The following is a 21719-nucleotide window of genomic DNA, read 5'->3' as shown; positions in this document are numbered from 1 at the left end:
CGCAGTGTGTAGTGTGCATTGTGGAGTGCTGTGTCCCAATGACAACGGGGGTTGGAGTTTCCCAGTTGGGAAAAAAAAGTATACGCATTATTTCTAGAATTGTGAAGCATATCCACTCTGTATGGACAGAAAATTGTCGTGTTCATCCATCTACTGTATGATCCACAAGGGCGGTCTGGCCCTTCCCTACCCTACCCTGCCCTACCCTACCCTGCCCTGCTTGCTGCCCCGGGGTGGGTGAGGGCCTCTTAGCCGCCCCCTCTACCCAGGCCTGTCGCAACCAGGCAGGCAAAGTAGGCAACTGCCTAGGGCCCCCACATGAGAACGGGGCCCCATGGTAAGGACTGGTTATGTACTTGTATTCAAATGATAGCGATGAAAACTTTGTAAGTGAGGCGAAACTTCCCTAAAATACTGCCATCAAAATCTCTCTCTCTCTCTCGAGGGGAACCCTCCCTATTAGTTAAAAGAGGAGAAGGGCCCCAAGTCTCTCTTTGCCTAGGGCCCCCCAAATACCTTGAAACGGGCCTGCCTCTACCACCCCCTTCTGCCACCCCACTCATGCTATTTCAGCTCCTGCTGCAGCAGCACAGCCAGAGGGTAATGGGAGCAGCGGCCATAACCCCACGGCAGCAATGGACTCCACCGTCGACAGGGCTGGACTGGGCTGAAAAATCACGCCGGGCATTATTTTCAGCCAAGACGAGGCCACCAGAGAGAGAGAGAGACAATGAAGCCTGTAACAACATTTTTTTAGTAATTTAATCTCAATTATTTTGACCCCCCCAAAACAGACAAAATTAATATTTAAATCTGACGCGGATAGGTTTGCTGTAACTGCATGAGGACTGATATCGTACCATTTCATAAAGGGGAAGGCCAGGCCAAAAATCATCACCAGTCCACCTGGCAAATGCCCTGTATGCCTTGTGGCCAACCCCACAGGCAGCAATGGACTCCGCCCTGGGCCCCAGTCTGCCTGACTGAACATGTGTTCCTCTTGTTCGGCTGCACATTTTGAATAAACTATGTGTGTCTTGACTGCAGCGCAGCAAGCAAAAGCAAAAGGGGTAAAAAAAAGAGAAAGGTCAGGAACAGATGCTTTTGGCCAAGTATACTGCCACTGGAGATATCCCTGCATACACAACTAGCGTAGCAGCAGAGAGAGCAATCTCACTGTTTTGGCTGGGTGGTGTTGTGTTTATTTTCTGAAACATTTGCTGTGGAGGTTTGGGCACAACATTAAAACTTAAAATGCGAGGATGATTTGGAGCCAAATGTGCGTTCATGTAGGCTAATTCACATTCTCAACACAACACACCATATAAGGCTGATGGCTCATGATTGCAAATTAAATTGTTGGGGAAATATGCAGCTAACGGTTCCTACAGGAAGTTGAGCTCAGTGTGCAAGGCACTAAGTTGATTCAGGTCCTTCATTACCTCTATCGAGAAGACTTGCGCCTGCTCTTAAAGGTGCACTGTGTAAGATTTGTAATATTCATTATGACAAATTACACTTTTCATACATGAAAAGATGGATCTCCTATGCCATTTTGAATATCCAGAAATTGTCATTTTTAGCTGCAAAACGCACTGTACTTTGGCCATACTACTAAATATTAGTTCATTGTTTAGTAAATATTCATGAAAAGATCAAATTTGGCAGTAGCTGGTTGTGGGAATATTAGCAGTAAAGTGAAAAAGTCATATGCATATCATTCTGAAATGCAGACAGTGTTTCTCTGTTGCCATTAGTCTCAAGGGCTTTTCTCCTTTAGAAAACCAGTTCATGGGATAACCCAGTTGAAATCCCAGTGGGGGAGGTAACTCAGAGGTCCTTCGTTCTCAAGTGCGTTTCTTGTTTGTTATAGATAGCATATGCTTGTCATGTTTGTTTGTCATATGTGCTCTGTGGAGTTATTTTAAAACGTAAGGGATTGCTTGTCACAGCTTGTGTTCTTGAGAGCTGACTCAGCTGGTTTATTGATGTTGCGTGTCAGTCAGCCTGGCTTACGCATGCACATTAGCAGAGCCGGATTTACCAACATGCAGACTGGGCAATTGCCTAGGGCCCAGGCAAAACTGCCCACTGTAGGGGGCCCCCCATAGTCAGCCATGCCAATGTTAACGGCAGCAAAAAATAACTCAAGAGGGCCTCGTGTCTATATTTCACATAGGGCCCCCAAAATAGGTAGAACTGGCACTGCACATTAGGGTACTGCAGTGTGGACGCACCAGACATCTAACGCAAATGTCAAACTCGGGATTCCTTCCTTCGCCTTACTACCATCTTTTTTCTTGCTTCCTCCTGGTTATCTTAGTCCGTTTCACTTTCTTTTACCCTTTATTTTACCCTTGTATCTCCTTTGGGTAGGGACACTCTGGAGTGACTTCAAAGATGTCAGGCTTGACTGTTGAGTCGCCTTACATCATCTGTTTTGGGCCAGAAAAGTTCCACTTGAGCACACTACAAAAGACTGGCGCTGACAACCCCACTAGAATACAGTCTAAATTCTGCAGTAGTGTAGTGCCCGTATAATATACACAAACATGTGGATCTCCCAAAATGTAAATAAAACATTGTTTTCTCATCATTTTCCCCATAACCACAACTGTTTTCAGAGTACACCCTCATGTGATCACATGGTTGAAATCAGGGGACCAACAAAAAAAAAAGCGAAAGGTGAAATAAACACATTATATATCCAACCATCGAGGGGTATGGACAACGGCATTTTCTCACTGCCCCATTACCCCTGCATGTCGTGCCGTCTGGCCGGCCCCATCATAGGTCATTGGTCCTCCACAACGAGCCATCGTCTCATTCTCTCAGAATAGCCTGCATTCCCCATGTGAGCTCAACTTGACCACGAGGTCTGAAAGATACATCTCACTAAGAAAAACATCAGACATCTGATCTGCCCCCCACAGAGGAATGCTCACTCCCCTCTGAGGATGACTAAGCCAGGCCCTGGCAGCAGTCTGCACTTGCCTCAGACATCTGTTGTAGAAGAAAGTTTTGCCTGCATCGTGATTAGAAAGGTTTCTATACAGTATATGAAGGGTTTATTTGCAAAACGGTGTATCTCCATTTTGTAGGATGTTGGGAAATTGACAGTTTGTACTGGACATTCCATTGCATTGTATTGCAAAATTCTTTTTTAAAAATAGGTTTAAAAAGTATGTTACCAAAATATTTGAATGGCAACAATTCACACAAAGGTGATAGGACCTCTGGACAGTCATTTCCAATAATAAAATGCAAAATTCAAAAATGGTGGATACACCGTTTTGCAAATAAACCCTTCTTATGTCAATGAATGCAAACAACTACTGTGCAGTATGTGACATTCCCAAGTATCTTTATGAAATCATCATATAAAGTAACTGTACGGACTCCTGAAATAAAATAAAAGTATATTTTTGATATCGCATCACCATCACTTCTACACCTTTAAAAACATAACGTCGACATAGCGTCTCATAAATGCACTTGCCATTAAGGTACGTGCGTAGCATACCAGCTACTCGATAATGAGGCTCAGCCAGCATTCATTTGTTCTCTAAACCTGCTTCCTTAAAACAAACCCTGAATAACCTTATGAGCTGCTGCGGAGAGAAACAACCCAAGTAAGTCTAGTGGTCCACCAAGTGCCGTCAAACAGCCCAGCTGGCAGCTCTTGTGGAGTCATTATGCAGTGTCACAGTTAAACGTCTCCGCTGAATATTAAGCATTTCCCCATGAAACTCAGTATATCCATCCTGCTTATATAGCCTCTACTGCAGATGGAGTCACCGAGCGGGCCTATTCTACTTGCTGAAAAAACTCGACTACATCATAAGAACGTGTAGAGAGAGAACGATAAGTTGCGTCTGTGGGGTAAATTAGTTTCATAAAAAAAATCTTCAGGTGCTGATCGGTATCCACAAATTAAAACTTGGTACAGACAGAGGGGGTCCGAGGCACTCTGAGATCCGTTTAAAAGTCCTTTATTTTTACATGGACATCAAGCCAAGGCGTTTTGGTCGTGTGCAAACTTCTTCAGGGCTAATTTCGAGTCAGCTTGATGTCCATGTAAAAATAATGGACTTCTAAACGGATCTCAGAGTGCCTCGGACACCCTCTGTCTGTACCAAGTACATCATAACAACATTGCTATGACTGTACCAAGAGCCAAGAAACAGATTAAGACATAGCCATTACAATTTTGGTGACAGTAAGGTTATAACATAGGTTCTGCGCTAAGGGGTTAAGTACACTATGATACATCTTTGAGCTGGGCATTGTTGTAATGCTGAGAATCTTCCTCAGCATGATTCAGCAAGGTTATTTAAAGACCAGAACGGTCGAAATATCAAGAAAAACAGTCTCAGCAGTATTGTTAACACGTCATCAAAGATTATTGGAACACAGCTAAATAGTCTGAGTGCTCTGTTTAACAAACAGGCAGTCCAAAAGGCTAAAAGTATCACTAGTCAACCTGACCATGTTTTAAGTGGTGAATTTTCATTAATGCCCTCTGGGAGGCGCTATTATTCTGTCAAGACAAAAACAAAGCGTTACTCTGGATCTTTCATCCCGCCAACCATTAGATTATTAAACAAGGTTGTAGGGATAGAGTTCATTACTGATCATTTCATTTACTGAGGGCTGCTCATCACTGACAGGACAGGGTGTTTGAATGTATGTGTTAAAATGTGTATGTTTTTGTTTTCCTATTTATTTATTGTTTTTTGTTTCCTTTAGGTTTTGTATTTCATTGTCTACTCTTTTTATTTATACTATCTATTCATTGACTGATGGAGACTGGGACCGCAAACTGAATTGCCCTTCATGGGACTAATAAAGTAATCTGAATCTGAATCTGAATCTGAATCTGAATATCATGGACCTAACTATATCACGCGGCACTCTTTCTAGGCAAGTAAACAACTCTCCACAATAGCCAGTTAATTCTACCCTGTTATGATCACATTTTGCGAGTAACAAATGGAAACCCCGCCACAACAATAACTATTCAGGAGCACGAGCAAGCACACTTTCTAGCAGCATCCGGACGGCGAAAGTATAAAACTGCTAAACTCCATTACGCCTCAACAGGAGTGTGCCATTAGGCTTGATTGAATTACCCCCCAGGAAGATAATATCAAAGCCATGCCGGCAATAAACACTCTGCCTGGGCGTTTATAGGCAGCCTCTCAGCCACTTTTGGTGAGTGTGTGCTTACATTTCAAAAGTCTTCATGAAGCCTTCATGAAAGAACTTTGAAAGAACTACCATTTTTCAGCTAGGAGCAGGCGTCACTCATATTGATAGAGATTGTGAGGGCTAAACTCAGTTATTCAAAAAAAGAGTCTGCACCCTTGCATACAATCTTTTTTATTGCACAGTTTCGGCCTTGTGCCTTCTTCAGTGTGCAACAGTGTAACAGTGAAAAGTTTGCTGCATGGGTTAGTATACAGGCAACAAACAAAGTTGTGGAAATGGAAAATGTGTCACAACAACGTTGATGCTACAGTGAAGAGGCCTTGGTATTTTAACCAGCCAGTCAGAAGGAAACGAGCATGCCAGAAGCAGTGACAAGGTGTTCTCCAATTGAAGAAAACCACACGAGAGAGAAGCTCAACAGAGCTGATGAGCACGCAGGACTGGTCACGTCCTCCAGACCCAGACCCATGCTCCTTTCTGGGATCCAGAAGAGGCTGAGCTGGGCATTGGTATTCAGCCTCCCTCTCACAACTCACACACTCTCCCTGGACATCACACCAACACCAACACCATCACAAACACCAACACCACCCCAGCCCCACAGAGCGCCTTAAGAGTTCATGCATGGAATATCCACAGAATCATTTTAACCCTTTGTGCAGAGCCTATGTTATGAACTGGAAAAAGAGGGGGGGAAAATGTATTCGCACACCACCAAACGCTCCCTTGTCGTGATTTGACACTATTTTATATTCGGTTTTTGAATCGGAATTGAACCCGGGTCACTGGTGTGGCAGTGCAGTGCCCAGCCGTTTGAGGCACTGGTGGGCCTTTTCTGTTTTATTTACTTGTGTGCGTGCGTTTTTTTGTTAACTGAGGGAATCAACTTTGAAATTCAGCATTCACCTTTACCTGCTGCCCAACAACAAACACAGTCCCTGTGTACTCAAGGGGAGTGATAGAGGTGGCCCGGGCACACTCATCTGTACAGCTCACCTGTCTGCAGGATACATAGTAGCTGTTTGGTCTATTCTCTCACTCCAGCTCAGTCACAGGGGTGGATCTAGCCATTTTGGGGCCCTAGGCGAAATATAAACATGGGGCCCAATTTGAATGGAAGGAGCGAGGGTGCTATTTTTGTGCTTTGTCTCGTGTAGAGTATATCTTCGACAAATTAAGGTCTGGCCTACATTTTCTGTGTTTATCGTTTATTATATGTGACAGTTGGGGGTCCCTATAGAGGGCAGATTTGGTCGAGGCCCTAGGCAATTGCCTAGATTTGCCTATTTGGTAAGTCCGCCTCTGCTCGGTCATGTAATCTTGTGAAATCGCTACGGCTGCACTCCCCCTCTCCCTCCCCACTGCCAGTGATTTCCAGTAATGTTGCTGTCCAACAGTTCAGTGGTTTAAGTCCAAATGCGGAGCGCTTACTAACAGGGATGAGGCTCAGAGGGGGTATCCAGGGACGTGCTGTCGCTCACGGAGTGGCTCACATCCATTTGGAACACCGTTGGTTAAGGGCAATGTCTATACTAATCCAGTCATCAATAGAAAAAAAATCTGAACTTTGTTAAAGGGACACTGTGCAGGAAATGGTCAAAAAAGGTACTGCAACTATGCTGTTCATTGAAACTGGGCTGCCTATTGCCAAATTTGATCTTTACATGAAAGTTTACAAAGTAATAAACAAATATTTTCTAGTATGGTCCAAGTTCAGTCATTTTTGCAGCCAAAAATGGGTTTTTTTGGAAATTCAAAATGGCGGACCATGGAGAAGATCCTCCTTTTCATGTATGAAAAGTGCAATTTTTCCAGTCATAATGAATACTTAGAATTTGATGGTGGTGGTAAGTATTCATGAAAAAGGTAACATTAGTGAATGGACAGCATGAATTCTGGAAATGAACACATGAAAATCTCACACAGTGTCCCTGTAAGGATACTGTCTGTCATATTACATTACATTACATTACATTACATTGCATTTGGCAGACGCTTTATAACCAAAGCGACTTTCAAAAGAGGACATAATCAAGCCAACATCACAAGCAAATAAAGTGCACAGGAGATATACAGAACAACAAGTGCAGTTGCAAAGAGGGTTATTTTTTTATTTTTTTTTTATTTATTTTTTTAATCATAAAGAGTAAATAACGAGTACACACACACACAAACACATACACACACACACACACACACACACACACACACACACACACACACACACACACACACACACACACACACACACAAACTAAACTAAACTAAACTAGTACATCCTTCCAGGTCTGATGTTTCGCAAATACATCTATGTACAGTAACGTAAAATTATGTGTTGAGCAAATTACTATTAAAATATAAATATATAGCTGAAGATTGGTATTTTGTTGCATATTTACGTGGGAAAGTTGCATATATGTGCATAGACAATGGAAAAGAAGGCTGACTGTGAGCAACATTTAACACATCTTCAGTCAGTTACTTGTGTCCAATATTGAGACTCACAAAACCTCACGTAGCAGGCTTTCAACAGCTGTGTCAAACCATAAAAAAACCAACAACTCACATTTGATAAAGTACTTACTTCTGCACAGTAATGTATTGGATAAGGAAGGGGGGGAAAACAGGCTACAAAAACAAAACATTAATTACATCATGGCTCTGCGTTAGAGTCCTTAACGTTATTAGTGGTTGCTTATTTGGCTGGATGATTTGTTTGTTACATAGGATGTATTGGATTTGGCACGGGAGGGTGGAGATTAGATTGGCATGGAGGGGTGGGTGGGGTGGTGGGATGGAGGGTGCAGTGGTGTGGTGGTGGTGGTGTGTGTGTGTGTGTGTGTGTGTGTGTGTGTGTGTGTGTGTGTGTGTGTGTGTGTGTGTGTGTGTGTGTGTGTGTGTGTGTGTGTGTGTGTGTGTGTGTGTGAATGAGTGGCAATTACTGCTCAGGCCCCGGCTTGGATCCTTCTACTGCCTTTCAAAGGGGCTTAGGTTTACTGGAGCATGAAAACCTGGTGGAGATGGGAAGGCAACAGTAAAAATAAGGTAGATGGTGTTGGAGGGAAAAGGGGAATATAGTAGAGAAAGTGCCTTCCGCAGGGTCTGGTCTGCCAGAAAAGAAGCACAAGAGAGCAGGAATCCTAACTGACTATAAAAAATAACAGAATCGTTTTGAAGTTTGGAGCCAGATTCTGCTATTAGGTTATATGTTTATAATAAGGTGAGTATTAGTGAAAGTGAAAGCCCATTGGGAAACTCCAACTCCCATTGTCATTGTGACACAGCACTCCACAGCACACAAGTGAACACTGCACACTGCACACAACGAAATAGCATTTATGCCTCACCCGTGCAAGGGGGCAGTGGCGCCCCATGGGGAGCAGTGCGGTTGGACGGTACCATGCTCAGGGTACCTCAGTCATGGAGGAGGATGGGGGAGAGCACTGGTTGATTACTCCCCCAACCAACCTGGCGGGTCGGGAGTCGAACCGGCAACCTCTGGGATGCAAATCTGACGCCCTAACCGCTCACCCATGACTGCCCGTGGAGGTGCAGAGATACTGTACATTATTCAAAGCAAAAAGGCATGACAACTACCGTGCCGTACAGTGAAACCAATGTTGAGGGTACCAGAGCTGAGTGCCTGACAAACTTTCATTTTGCAAACACCCAGATGATATTTTCTACGTACATGTTGTAATATTTACAATATTTACAATAAGTGCAGTAATGGGTAAGCGGATAGGGCGTCAGAATTCTAGCCCAAAGCTTGCTGGTTCAACACCCGACCCGCCAGGTTGGTGGGAAGAGTAATGGGGGCTGCCCCCTTGCATGCCTGAGGCATATAAGCAATTTTATGCTGAAAATGCACTTGTGTGCTGAGGAGTGCTGTGGCACAATGACAATGGGAGTTGGAGTTTCCCAGTTAGGCTTTCAATATTCATCCATACATTGATGATGTGCATAAAATGACATTCATCGTTTTCAAAAAGAAGACAGAAAAGCACACAAGAAACACAAAGTAAAAGTTGCACTTTTAAAAACATTGACAGGTTGGGGACTATTTTTTTTTAACGTAAATGGCTGAGAAAAAAAAACAAGTGTCTGGAAAATTTGAGCAGACTTCAAAGGTATAAGGGGCCCCTTTATTTTATTCAAGAGCCTTGAGTTGAAATGTATTCAGCTGCTGTACGAGTCGGAGTCCAGGTCGGGGGGGTAGCGGAGCGGAGTGGAGGGGGGGTCAAAGGGATCAGGCCCATCCCATCCCCTGTGCTCTCTCTAGGAGGCTGTTGAGGAATCACCAATGAGGAGATGTCAGGGCTGGACTAGCCATTTGGCATAGCGGGCATTTCCCGGTGGGCCCCCCTCGTGGGCCCTTATTTTTCCAGAATATATTTTTTTTTCATTTCTGAAAATAGGGGCCCACGAGGGTGCAGGGTCCACCCACCGGTGAGTCACTTCTGCGCCCTAATTATGAGGGCCCCCTTTAAGCCAAAAGTGCCCGGGCCCGGGGCCCTATTTCTCCCCCAGTCCAGCCCAGCCCTGGGCTCTGGTCACTCTCATCATGATGAGCTGCCTCTGCTCCGCTCCGCTCAACCGGCCGCCTCAGACTGCCTCTGCTTTTGATTGCACCACACCACACTAATACACTGCTGCTGCCCTAATGAGTACACACAGAGACCTGGCTCAGTAAAAAAATAATATAATAATAATAATAATAATAATAATAATAATAATAATAATAATAATAATAATAATAATAAAACAAGTTCAAATGAGGAGAGAATGGCTAAGGGATGGACACGGACAGCTCGGTCTAATGTTAAGCTACCTTAAGCCATATGGATGCAATATTTGTATTATATCAGCAGAGAATATTTCCTAAAAATGTGTTTTTTTAGCGAAAGAATACCTGTAGAACACAGATAGAGTGATGATTTAAGATACAAAGCTAGATAACCTCAGAATTACAGTATAACTAAATATCCAACAATCAAATATCAGTTGAGCTGCATATGTGTTAGCAGAACAGTAACACGTTTTTTATTCAAGGTTCATCTTCACATAAAAATGTGAATTAATTACCTCTAATACGTTATGTAACAATAACTGAAATCCCCCGAAGACCCAAGCTGAATGCACAGAACAGAGAATGTTCCATCTCACAAATCAAGGTTAACTGTACGACACGTGGATACCTTGGTCCCTCAGGTATCAAACGCGCATACAACGGAAACTGAGTGGAACGTGGCAGACAGCACCGTCATTAGTATGCAGTGCAGTATTTTTAAATTTTAACGTGATTACAGGCTGTGTTACTGTAAAATCTCGTGAAGTTTTGTAGGCGCTGTGTGGTTCTGTAAAGAAGCCATTTGACATTATTGAGCATACAATGTCACATGGCTTCTTTCCAGAAATGTAGGCCTACATCAGTAAACATTTAGGTGGGTCGGGGAAATTGAGGTCTTGTGTTCAAATCCCCTTCCTGTATCCTTGGTGCCTCTGTCAGTATGGCTCATTTGCATACATTATACACCATATTATTATATTATTAATTTGCATTCATTATCCACCATATTATTAGATATTATGAGCAAGGCTCGAGTAAAGAAAGAGTCTGTCTGTGTGGGATATTTCATTTTATGGCATCACATTTACATTTGTATTCATCCATACCATTGAAAGTTGTACTTGAATCAATATTCATGTCAATGATCCATACACTTGGCTTGGAGTAATACACAAGTTTTGAGCGCTAAATGAATTGAATTCTCTGCTGAAATATGCAATGGTTTCAAGATACACAGCATGTAAGTGGTGTGTGTGTGGGTGTGCGTGTGCGTGTGCGTGTGTGTGTACATGTGCAACCCAATGTAAATCCATGTATGTGTGTGTGTGTGCATGTGCATGTGTGTATCCATGTATATGTATGTGTGTGTGTGCATGTGTATCCATGCATATGTATGTGTGCGTGTGCATGTATACCTGTCTGACAGGTGTTGTGTTCAGCTTAAAGTGGTTTGGTGGCCGCATGTCTACCTCGCATCCCCCATGATCCCCCAAACAAAAAAGAACAGAGAAAAACAGTGACTATCCATCGCGAAATATAATTTCCATCCCATCTCATTCACTTTCCAATGAGAAAAACATAAAAAAAGAAAAAAAGGGGGAAAGAATTGGTGGTTGGATCTTGACATTGCCTGGACAAAAAAAAAAAAAGTTCAGTGATGGAAATGAAACATATTTATCACCACATGTGGTGTGTGACAGTGATAAAAAAGAAACCGCTTTATTTTTCAGCCGGCAGAGAAAACCTGACATGACACTTCAGCAGACATCTGTCTGCTAAATTCCATGCACTGGAAATTGCTTTAGGAAAGTCAATCAGCTGCTTCGCTGCAGAGAGCGGGATGCATTCAACATCAATGCCTGACTGCATGCTCACCTCACCTGCCAACTGCCAATCACAGGAGCACAGGGCCCGATTAATGCACAGGCTAGATATGACTGCAGCCTAGGGGTCCCCGCTCCTGCCCGGGGCCCCCACTACAGGCTAGATATGGCTGCAGCCTAGGGGTCCCCCTCCTGCCAGGGGGCCCCCACTACAGGTTAGATATGGCTGCAGCCTAGGGACCCCCTCCTGCCAGGGCTCCCACAGGCTACCTAGATATGGCTGCAGTCTAGGGGGGGGGGCACCTGCCAGGGGTCCCCCACAGGTTAGATATGACTGCAGCCTAGGGGTCCCCCCTCCTGCCAGCCCAAGGGGGGCCCTGTTTGGCCAACAGTGAAAAATGACAGAGTTGTGACAAGGCAATATTGGAAAAAATGACTGGTTATGTTCAGTACAGTTGGTAGACATGTTGTCCTTAATTCCTGGCTTGTAATTATGACACTGTCTATGTAAATTTAAATGTAAATCTCGCTATCTGGGGGCCCCACAGCAGCCAGTAGCCAAGGGGCCCCAGGCCGTCTTAATCCAGCCCTGCTCTCCAGAAGAAGAAAAAAAGTCTCATTCCCTGACGTCTGTCTGAGTAACCGTCCGCAAGAGAGAGAGCCCCATCTCAGGAGACTAAACTGCTTGCGGTGATAACTGCACAAAGCACAAAGGTGTTTCACTTTGAGGAATAAGGTTAATTCCACATGAAGAGATATCAGGAATAAATAGCATCACAATTCAGCTGGCGGAGACAGAATGGGCTGTGTGGTGTGAGAGAGGTGTGAGGGAGTGAGTGCGCATGGACAAATGAATGTGTAAGAGGCAGTGGGAGAGAGAGAGAGAGAGAGAGAGAGAGAGAGAGAGAGAGAGAGAGAGAGAGAGAGAGAGAGAGAAAGAGAGAGAGAGAGACAAAGAGACAAAGATGAAGAAAAGAAAAGGAGGAAAGAAAAGAAAAGAAAAGAAAAGAAAATATAAGAAAAGAAACAATGAAAGGAATGCACCATGAAGAAAAATGCAAAATTAATACAAGCCAGATCTCAACCGTATCCGTTATCGATTAATTAAAGCAACAGTGATTCATAATTGAGCGTTTGTGCCAAACATTGAGCAGGTACTGTATACTATACACCCTATGGCATGACCTGCCAAATCCAATCACTAAAGACTGAGATGGCCGGTTGGCTGGTGCCAATGTCAAGCTTTGGTTCTCCATAAGAAATTCCTTTATGCAGATATAGTCAGCCACAACGCTGTTTTTTTAGTAAATGTCTTCTGTCTGATTTTAGAGTTTTAGGTTTTTTAAATATCAGTAATGTGATGGGCTATCCCATGCGAACAGCCTTTGTTCCTGTGCTGTGCAGCTTACACACAGCATCAATGAACTTCAAACAACCCCAACAGTCTAAATGGCAGAATTTGTTAGAATGTTCACACAAGATTAGAATGTTCACAGTACTTGAACATTAAAGAGCCAGTCCAATAAAAGATGGCAACCTGGCCAAACACTGTGGGCAACTTCGCTGACGTGTGTGTGTGTGTGCGTTTGTGTGTGTGTGTGTGTGTGTGTGTGTGTGTGTGTGTGTGTGTGTGTGTGTGTGTGTGTGTGTGTGTGTGTGTGTGTGTGTGTGTGTGTGTGTGTGTGTGTGTGTGTGTGTGTGTGTGTGTGTGCTCATGTATGTGTGGATAATATGTATTGCCTAAACATCAATAGGTGGGAAAACTTTGAGAAATTCAATCGTCATGTCTAGACTGGGCAGGGGAAAAGTAGGCTATATGACAAACAAAACCGTGAAAAAAAACAGGTTCAAGACAAAAATCCAGGACAAATATTTTTTTTCCAGGACATTTAGTGAATTTCCAGGACATTTCCAGGACTGGAAAACAAATCTCTAAATTTCCAGGTTTTCCAGGTTTTCCAGGACATGTGGGAACCCTGATTGAGCGGGTATACTGTACTATACACTCTATGGTCTGACCTGCCAAATCCACTCACTAAAGACCGAGTTCTCAAAAGGTCAGCTCACCATGGACTCTGCTCAAATCCACACCTCACCTGCTGTCTCCAGGAGTGTCTGGGCTACAGCTTATTCAAAAACAGAGCTGACGTATATGACACATAAAAAGCAATACGCCCCCCCCCCCAAAAAAAAAAAAACACGTCATGTCACATTTTGTTGACTCCTTGACATGTTTTCAGCGTCGTGCTGTGTGTGGTAGAACTTTTCAGAATGAAAAAAGGTGCACAATAATTCCATGTGGAGTAGCAACCACAGAGTTCACAAGCACGGCCTATACAAGATACAAGATACAAGATACAAGATACAAGATACAAGATATTTTATTGTCATGTGTATATATATGAAACATATATATACAATGAAAAGCTTCCCTGCTCTGGTAGTCCCAAAAAAGGTAAAAAAAAAGAATGTTAAAAAGGCAAAACAAAAAAAAAAACTAGGAAAAAAATATATATTTAAAAAGTTGAAAGCTGCAAAAAAATAAATAAAAAATTGGCAGGTTGGAGAAAGGGGAGATGTGACGAGTTCCTTCCTATGTCTGTGTTTTGGAATTCAACAGTCTGATACACTGAGGGAAGAAGCTGTCCCTGAGTCGGCTGGTGTGAGCACGTAAGCACCTGTATCTCCGGGCAGATGGTAGAAGGGTGAAGTGTGTGTAGCTGGGGTGGTGCGGATCAGCTATAATTCGTTTGGCCCTCCTCAGACACCGCTGATTGTAGAGATCCTGGATGTTGGGTAGATCTGCTTTGATTGTCCGTTGCGCAGATTTGATGACTCGCTGGAGGTCTCTCCTGGCCTATATCTCAGGAGCTACGTTTATCTCACACTGAAAACTGAAACTGAAAACCTGTGTGTTCACTGCATGGACAGGCTTTGTGTCTGTTTAGCAGGACTGTTAATAGAACGGTCCATGTGCACCATATGGATAGCACACATGCATTTGTTAAGTACGGTTCAACGATGCAAACATCATACTGCAGCTCGAACAAAAAAAAAGTTTTCGTGTGGGAGGTAGCCTAACATGATATAACATGTTTTCAGTCACACTCCTGTCAAAATCCACATTAACCGTGCATTATCCACAAAACCATACATTAACTTCAACCATGCCATCATTGTATCGATGTATCGATCGTCTGTAACGACACAGATACCACAACAGCCTTCCAACTGACAAAATAAAGAAATAGTATCCCTTGTCTAAAGATGCACAAAATAAACTATCGATAATGACGATCAGGTCAGGTCAGTTCCAATTAAGGACAAAGCCATGTCCATCTGTTCCCCAGACATCCTTTAAGTATTTCAGATGTTCCTCTGATTCCAGAAACACAATATAATAGAGGGGGGGTGCTGTGGCGCAACGCGCTAAGCCCCCCACACTTGGGCTTGCATGCCCACGGGGACCCTAGTTCGAGTCCGGCCGGGGTCATTTCCCCACCCTACCCCATCTCTCTGCACACTCACTTCCTGTCGCACCTTCACTGTCCTATCCAAAATAAAGGCACAAAAAGCCCATAAAATATATATCTATAATAGAGAAATCCAGACTTATGTCTTTGAGATGAACATCCGCCCCTTGGCTATTCATCTGGGGAAGGGAGTGCTGACTAAGAAGATGAACCATTCACATAGACTAATAAAATGCTAATTTCAGCCCATGAAAAAAAAAGTAAAAATGTAGTTGGAATTGGTGCATTTGCGCATTTTTAATAAATAAAATAAGACCACTGAGATGTACACATTTTATTTCCAATAGTACGCTTCACTATGAAAACAACGTGCTAGATAGATTACATGGGTCACGTGCATTTGAAGACGGTGCCGTGCCGTGCCGGCAGGTGATGTGCCAAGGATGCACTATACTATACATCAAAGACATGCCTGGTGTCGATACACACATACAAACACACCGCTTAACGCACAGCAGGGGAGAATGAGGCCTTGAGCTAATACACAAGACGACGGTCTGACAGCAATGCAACACAGCAAAAACAGACGCATCATCAACAGTGTGCTGTGCTGATGCTCTGAAGGTACATAACAAAGACCCCCAGAGCCAAGCCAGATGCAGATTAGCAAGCACTGAGCCCAATGTACTGGATATATAAAATGCAAAAGGTACAGTATATGCTGGGAAAGACCGTCCTAAGATGCCCTGACTTTATATTATGTTTATATTGTACTACTGCTAGTGTTAAAACATACAGAAAAAAACTCTGAAAGCATATAGCACTTAGTAATGCAGTTTGTTTTTCTTAAAATGGAATAAATGACGTCTATTATTAATTTATAATAGGTCAGTGAACTGAATGTATAAAATATGTACAATACGTCTGATTTGATGTGCCATCGAACTAATGTTGCTATGTTGCTTCATTGTTATCTTTTTTGACAAGGGAATGAAAGGGCTCTATTTCCTCATTCTATTTCCTCATGATGATCATACTGTATGTGCTCATTCATGTGACAGTCAGGGCCTCTGACAGCTTTTGCTGGGCCCAGTACAAAGTCATCCAAAAGGGCCCCCCTACCCAATACATACAATGGAATGGGGACCCGATTTGGGCCCCCTATCTCCCTGGTCCCAGGACAACATACCCCTTTGTCCCCCCTTATCGGGGGGCCTGATGACAGTTCTGGCTGCAGTGGTTTAGCAGCAGAAGTGCAGCGTTCAGATTTCCTACCATGCAATCGTCAGAGCTCAGCCAGCCCCTCATTAGCCAGGAGTAGTGATGGGATTTTCGGCTCTTCTTTGAGATGCGGTTCTATCGGCTCTTCTTACTATGGAGAGCCGGCTCTTTCGGCTCCCTTTATATATGTTTACATAATTAATAAATTAAAAGTTTTTTCATTTCATTTTCATTTTGTTTCATTATTGACATTGTGAAGCACTTTGGGCAGTGTATAGTGTGTAAAAGCCTTTATGAACAACACTTTTATCATAATCAGTTGTTAATCATGACCCAACATACCCAAATACAAAATAAATTAAAAAGGTATTAATACATACTATGCATTTCTGATCGCTGTGAGTGTGTCTGTAGCGAATCTGAAGTTCAGTCGGTCGTGTCATTAGTGTTGGCTAGCTTGTTCACTTTGACTGCTACCATGGAAGTGGATTTCATAACGAAACTAAGAGCTTCAAGTAACAGGAATTAACAGGACAGAATAAGGTAGGAAATCCGTTTTCCCCCTGATGTGCTCGCCGAAGCACTAAGTTTACTATTTGGTGGCAATGTTGTTGTCAATGTTGTTATCAATGTTGTCTACTTGTCTTCCGTCTAACTAGCCCTCACTTAAAAGCAAAGCACCTGTGCTATCCTGTCACCAAGCTAACACCACTTTCAAAAATGCACACCTTTCCTGAATTCATGGTGGGCTGCCCGGGTGGTTTAGTTACCATGTAATGTGATGTGTGTAGATTCGCTTGTGTTTGTTGGGCATCTGCGTGTGACTGGAGTGAACAGTGTACAGTGCGAGGCAGCGAGAACAGTGTCTGGCTGCGCAAGCTACTTGTAGAACCTAGTAGTAAGCTAACATTTAGCTCCTCTAGACAAGCTACATCCAATAGAAATATTAAGCTAGCTCCATCTGTAAAATGTAGCGAACTACATCATTACAAGCTACTTCAACTAGAAATTCAAAATCACAGCATATTTGTATTATTTGGGCTGCAAAACTGACATCTGATATGTCTGTTGGATATGATAGACCCATATGATATTTTTGGCCATGGTAATATATGGTCAATCAGCTGGCTTCTTTGCTCTCCTGTCTCCCCCCGGTGTGTGCGCATTTTGCCTCGTCATTAGTTTTGCGAGTTTGATTGCGAGTTTTGATGGAGGTAGACAGAGTAACATTGCGCATGAAAATGTCAATAGAAACAAAGGTGTGGACATTCGGGTGTATGATTTGATTGCTGGAGACATTTTTGGGAGATAATAGTCCATGGTCTGGCAACTAGCTCTTCCTCCCCTGCCTTCAGTGTGTGTGTGTGTGCGTGTGTGTGCCTGTCGCGTTTGAGAGTTCCATTGGCGCACAGCACGAGCATATGGCAAGCCGTTTTAACATATAATAGCCAGAATGGCTATGTGTTGCAGTTGCACATGGAAATGTTCGTTTCTTTTTATTTATATGTATATTTATTTATATTTATTTTTATTTATTTTTTTAGCTTCCCCAACAGTCTTACTGTAGCGCCGCCTATGTGTAGGCCTACCTTATGTTAAGAAAGCTATGACATATGAAACTTATCAGTAGGCCTATTTGGCAAATATTTACTAATACTGTAGCTGTATATTTGAAAATCTGATATTGGAAAAGTCAGTGCCTCACCAGCCATAAACTTCAGCGCACGTCACTGGTCTGTAACACCTGCTCTATCCACTGGCACTTTTAGAGGATACACACAATGAGAGGGAGGGGGAGAGAAGGACAAAACATACAAAAAAACAAAAACGGCTCCCAAAAAAAAATCCCAAAACGGCTCCCATTGCAGAGCCGGTTCCTGTCGTTCACTTCAAAGAGCGGGCTCTTAGAGCCGAACGGTTCGCGACCGACACATCACTATTATCCAGGAGGTTGAGCTGGTCTTCAGAGGGAGCTCCTCTAATTGGTTAACTGGCTGCCAGTCAGGCCAGGCGGTGTACTGTATTTTATAAGGGCTGTGTTAATTATACAAATCAGAGGGAGTGTGCCTTGCCTTGCAAGTGACATGACTTACAGTTTTGGTATAATGCTTCCAAAAGTCGAATAGTGAGGCATAGTGATGAATTGGCCCCCCCATCATTTCTAACACAAATCTCGGCCAAAACCAACTCCATCACCACCACTTGCAGCTTTAATGCGTCAAGAAAATCTACTGTATGTTTTTTTGTCCTGGCAAGTAGATGGCAAAGACGGATGCTAATAAACCAATCCCATAAGTATTTCACTGAAACCTTGGCAAATTGTATTTTACTTCTGTTTGACTACTTGCTAATAAATGCACCGTAACATTCCATCTGATTTTAATTAAAACTAAATCTATGTTTGAATATTGTGTCCACATTCAGTCTACCATCTACACACCAGGAATCTTCTGATCAGGTTAGCTTTCATCACATGCAGTCTGCTGTATTTGTTTCACGAGCTTGTCCTTGAGTGCTTGGTGTATAGCAGGGCTTGACATTAACTTAAAAAAAAAAAAAAAATCATGACGCTGTACATCTAACCTCAGAAGATGAGGTGCTTAAAGCGAGAAGATGAGTGCATGGTTTTCCACATGGAAATAAAACAAACAAATAAAAACTGAGTAACTGAGCTTTTTCTTGACCTTTAAGTCAAACTATTAATACACAATGGGCAAAGTGCAGAATATACGCTATTCTGATATGTCATACCATAGAATAAGCTACCTGCCAAATTGGCTAGTGACACTGAAAGTGTTACCAGCCAGAGCCAAGTTTTACCAGCATTTGGCCGGTTGGCAGGTGCCATTGTCAAGCCCTGGTGATGTATAGTATGCATGTTTGGCATGCTAGCTGGCCTCGGTCCTGGGATGCTTTAAGCTGAGCTTATGCAGGATGAGATCGCTTTGAAAGGAGTTATGAGCCTTAAATTATATGAATTTGTGTAGTGAAGTATGTAAGCATTTCTACAGACAGTCACATCCCAGGTATGCACAGCACACCTTCAGCCAGGGATCCATGTCGTTCCTATCGATCATCACATCCTTTGGCACCATGTTCAAAGCATCATGGTGCCACTATCTCAGATGAAAACTACTCCAGCTCGACACTCTATGGGGTGTTGAAGAAGATGTTGGACATAGTACACCGCCTTCCAGGTGTCACCAGCAGGCTGGTGCCTGTGTCTCCAAACTTGATACTTTTTTTCTACACAGAATCAAACTGGTGTTTTTCAAGCAGTGGGGCAGACTTCCTGTTCTAATACACTGTACAACACTGCAAGCCAGTTCAGCATAAAAAATAAGTTGCCCTGCTGCCTTAAGCTTGTACGTTAGCTCAACTTGAGACTTAACTAAATTCAAGGCTGTTGCCCAAGCAAGGAGACAAGCGTCTCCAAATAAAAATAAAAACATGTCCACACCAGGGATTCCATTTATACTCTTTACTTTGTCAGAAAATTCAGACAGCGAATTAAAGTTTATATTATATTACTAGACTGGGAATCATCGACTTTCAAATCTCTTCGAGACTTGGTCTGAACAAGAGCATAGCAATTGTCATTTCCCACACGTCATAGTTGAGCCGCCTCCCTTGATTTGGTACTGGATGTTTGCTTCCCAACAAAGTGGGAGGAATTCCCAATTTTTCTGGAGCTCAGAAACTATATTTGTATTGCTCCTGGCCTGACTAGAAGCAGTGCTAAGGTGGTGCGTCACTAGGATGGTACGGCCTGGCTATTATATGACAGTATATGAATTCCAACTACTATAATACAATACTGCCTCTCACTCTTATCTAGTCAGCGTTCCATCTTGCCACTTACTGTAATCAGGGCCGCTGACAGCTTTTGCTGGGCACAGGGCAAAGTCATCTGAAAGGGCCCCCCCTCCCAATCCAATATATACAATGTAACGAAAACCCAACTCTGGGCCCTCTCTCTCTCTCTGGGCCCTGGGCAACTGACCTCTTTGTAATGTCTAATAGAGAGGCAAATCTCTGTACCTACATACATATGAAGGCCTTCACTGCTTTACCTTCCATTTCCTTTCATATAATTAATTGTCTCTCTATTTTACCCATTATCTGGTACTTCTAATTTATTTATCATTAAATGGAAATGGAATTTCACTTTATAGAGGTGGGCAGTCATAAAAACATTGAAGCAATATTTGACATTCAACTTCATACATATTCCTTTCTGAGTCTAATCCATGCAAAGAGAAAATATATAATAGAACACCGGATGCAATGACATAATGCAGCAATTCTTCTGTAATGTCAGGTTAGTCTAAATGTCACGTTAGTCAGTTGGTGTGTCTATGCGTCGGTGTGTGTGTTCATTTGTGCATTTGTGTGTGTCCCTGTGTGTCCATGTGTGTGTGTGTGTGTGTGTGTGCCTCTCAAAACCCAACCCTAACGTCCCCGTCGTGAGAGGTGGAAACAGGTAAAGCTGGCCAATAGGGCAATGGTGAAACTCATGGGCCAATCACCCGTGCAGTGGATTAACACGATTACAGAAACATTGATGAAGAACAAGAAACCACACAACCTAGGAGATGAAGACTCTTCAAGCATACAAGCTGAAGAGTATATGAAGTTGCACACTGAAAACCATCCGGAGAGGGTGCGGCGGAATCTTCTATCCCCTAGGAAACCGACCAACATCGCAACCTGGAACATCAGGACCATGTTCACAGCAGGAAAAACAACAGTCATTGCTAAAGAGATGAGCAGATACAAGGTTTCCATTCTTGGCCTGTGCGAAACCAGATGGATCCAAACAGGCGAAGTCAAACTGGCCAGTGGTGAGTCCATACTCTACTCTGGACATGCAGAGGAAGCAGCACCACACACAGAGGGAGTGGCACTAATGCTCTCCAAAGAAGCGCAGAGGGCCCTCATCAGCTGGGAACCCATTAGCTCAAGAATCATCACGGCAAGATTCCAAACCAGTCATAAAAGAATTAACCTTCAAATCATACAATGCTATGCACCTACCAACAATACTGAGGAGGAAATAAAGGACAATTTTTACAACCAACTACAACATCTACTCCAGTCCAGGAAGGAAAAAGACCTAACCTTACTCATGGGCGATATGAATGCCAAGGTGGGAAACAACAACAACGGATACGAGCTGGCCATGGGAAGACACGGACTTGGCACCATGAATGAGAACGGTGAAAGATTCGCAGACACATGTGCTGACAACAACCTGGTCATAGGAGGCACCGTATTCCCCCATAAACCCATTCATAAAGCCACCTGGATATCTCCCGACCACACCACTGAAAACCAGATTGACCACATATGTATCAACAGGAAGTTCAGACGGTCTCTCCTGGATGTAAGAGTGAAGAGGGGGGCAGACGCGGGGTCAGA

The 21719-nt window shown here is 43.2% G+C and overlaps 1 protein-coding gene across 1 annotated transcript in view; it reads right to left on the bottom strand.

Annotated features, from left to right (window-relative positions):
* Positions 1–21719, bottom strand: part of LOC134441358 (CUB and sushi domain-containing protein 1-like) — a 617842-nt gene that overhangs the window by 251047 nt on the left and 345076 nt on the right. The window lies entirely within an intron of this gene.

The sequence above is a fragment of the Engraulis encrasicolus genome, chromosome 24, assembly GCF_034702125.1.
Source record: "Engraulis encrasicolus isolate BLACKSEA-1 chromosome 24, IST_EnEncr_1.0, whole genome shotgun sequence".
NCBI classification, from domain to species: domain Eukaryota; kingdom Metazoa; phylum Chordata; class Actinopteri; order Clupeiformes; family Engraulidae; genus Engraulis; species Engraulis encrasicolus.
This window is presented reverse-complemented; position numbering and strand designations above follow the sequence as displayed.